This window comes from Schistocerca nitens, chromosome 6, assembly GCF_023898315.1.
Source record: "Schistocerca nitens isolate TAMUIC-IGC-003100 chromosome 6, iqSchNite1.1, whole genome shotgun sequence".
Classification (NCBI taxonomy): domain Eukaryota; kingdom Metazoa; phylum Arthropoda; class Insecta; order Orthoptera; family Acrididae; genus Schistocerca; species Schistocerca nitens.
In genome coordinates this window covers 184,765,505-184,768,095 of record NC_064619.1, presented here as the reverse complement: position 1 = coordinate 184,768,095, position 2,591 = coordinate 184,765,505, and positions in this window count along the sequence as shown.

The following is a 2,591-nucleotide window of genomic DNA, read 5'->3' as shown; positions in this document are numbered from 1 at the left end:
TTTGTCTGGCCTCTCAACAGATACCCCTCCGTTGTGGTTGCACCTACGGTACGGCTATCTGTGTCGTTGAGGCACACAAGCCTCCCCACCGATGGCAAGGTCCATGGTTCATGGGGGAGGGGGAATGTCTCCTTAATTTTCACTATTCTGCAGCTTATGAAGAGGTGATTTTTCGTTTGAACACTTATCCGATGTTTCTTTTGTCTTAGCGTGATTCACAATGTCAGACCTTCCACCAACTCCAGTAGCAAAGTCTGACTTACACAATGGACATTCGACAGATTTCTTCACTGCCAGCGATAAAAGTACTCTCACTTTTTACATTGCTGTTAAAATTGCATTTCCGTTTTGACATGATTAAACAGTGAACATGACTCTGTATTACTAACAGTACAAAACATTAACAGCAAATAAACAAAGATTGTGGAGCAAAATGTACAAGTGGAGCTTCCAAGCTCATGCACAAATTCGCAGAGTTTTTGTTTTGTATGTTGCTATTATGGTTGCTATGGGTTTATTTATCGATTGCCATTTTTTGTTTGTAGTTCACTGTTGCTACGTGATTTTACATTTTGTCGTTTTGTTGTTTAGAGATAGTCATAGAGTAAATATCTCTGGAGTGAGCATTGCGTTCTGCGCAAGTTGTCAATATTAAACCAGGATTGTCACGTGATCTCGGGACTCCGCTGTGCGTGTGTGCTTTCTGCAGCGTTTGAAGTTTATAATACCAAGAGTTTTTGTTGTGTTTCACCGTTTGTTGATAGTGTAATAGCTATGGTGAATTACTGTTGTTGCTACGGATGCAAAGAAAAATATGTGAAAGGAGGGCTAGTAACTTTTCACGGGTACATTCCATATAGCTCTAATTATAGTTTTCATTTTAGTAAGAGGCACTGTATACGTTTAAAAATTTCGAGACGCATTATAATTAAGACTTGATTCTGTAGACCTATTTGTCTACGATTTTATGACTATATAATAGATATTACGGCTCGTACAAAAGCTTACAAACAATCGCTTCCTCTCGTAAATTTGCTAGTGGAACAGGAAAGGGAAAGGTTAGTTGTTTCAGTAAATACTATCCTCCATGCATTTATCAGTGACTTGTCAATTATGTATATAGATTACTCAGTCTACTATTTATTTAATGAACTGGGAGCAAGTACTTAAAATGCGTTAAATAAATACCTCAAAGTGCCACCAGTAAGAAAAATTGTGCTTTAGGTCGCAAAAACGAGAAAATAAATACGCAGAAATACAAGAAAAAAGGACGAATTAGCAGGGATATAATCGCTAATGTGTGGTAAATTTGTGCGAAAGTACTAACGTAACGTACTGTCAAGTCGTTTTGCAGGACTATCACTGCAAAAATGTACTTCAGGCTCTGTAATACTATAAAGTGCGGTATCATACCAAAAACTACCAAAAATCGAGTGCATCTGAACTATGACACCTATCGCAAAGAAGCTGAATGTAATATCATTTGCCCTTAAAAGTTACGTAGCTGGTTTATTCCTGGTATCAAATGGATACTGTCAAAATGTCTGCGCAACATATATAAATAATCCACGACACGTACGAAAAGAATCCGTCTGTACTAGGGATGTAGTGACATTCTAAATATACAGGGCGCTATACGAACAAACACACGACGTCCCGAGATCACGTGACCAGGCCGGCAATGTATGTTGACAACACAAAATCTGTTCTGCGCATGAGTGCTCACTCCAGAGATATTTACTCTATGGAGATAGTGAGTGAAGCTGTGGACGCTAAAAAAATGAGCGTCAAGTGTAGAAATCAGAACATTTCCGACATATTCTTCTGTTTTGTGTTCACTAGAGGGGTCACAGCAGCGGAGGCAGCTATAAACATTTGCACCATGTATGGGGATAGTGCCATTGGACAGATAACGGCAAGAAAATGGTTTTCTAGTTTTAAGAAGAATAGTGTTGTCACTAGTGACTCTATGGATGTCTGCTGAAGTATGGTAGGTGCAATAATATACTCTGGTTGATCTTTCTATACCTTTACGTCACGCAGTACCACGCTACAAAGTACGACATTAAGGTGCGTTTACACTGCGATTTGTATCGGCACATGTATGAGATACATGTATATGCGACTTTGCGACATGTATCGCGACTTGTATGAGTTGACAAGTATCAATTTCATACATGTATGAGCGTGCGTTTACACTGATTTGTATCACTGTGCGATGGCTTACGACGACGATTTGGAAGATTTCACATTTTTATGTGCTGGTACACTTGCTCTTTTGGAAGATGATAGGAAGAAAAGGCGGAGGAAGCGTAGATGGTGGCAGAGAGAGTTTCTTCGCAAACGCGCTACTCACGGAGCTTACGCAATGCTCGTTCAGGAATTAACGCTAGAGGATGGCGCATATTTTTGAAATTATGTTAGGATGAGTATGGAGGATTTCCGCGGTTTGCTATCACTTGTTGCTCCTCTTGTGTCCAAAACCAACACAAACTTTCGGGAAGCGATTCCACCAGAGGATCAGATGGCAGTAACACTCCGTTTTTTGGCCACTGGGGATTCCTTTTCGACGTTAATGTATCTGCATAGAA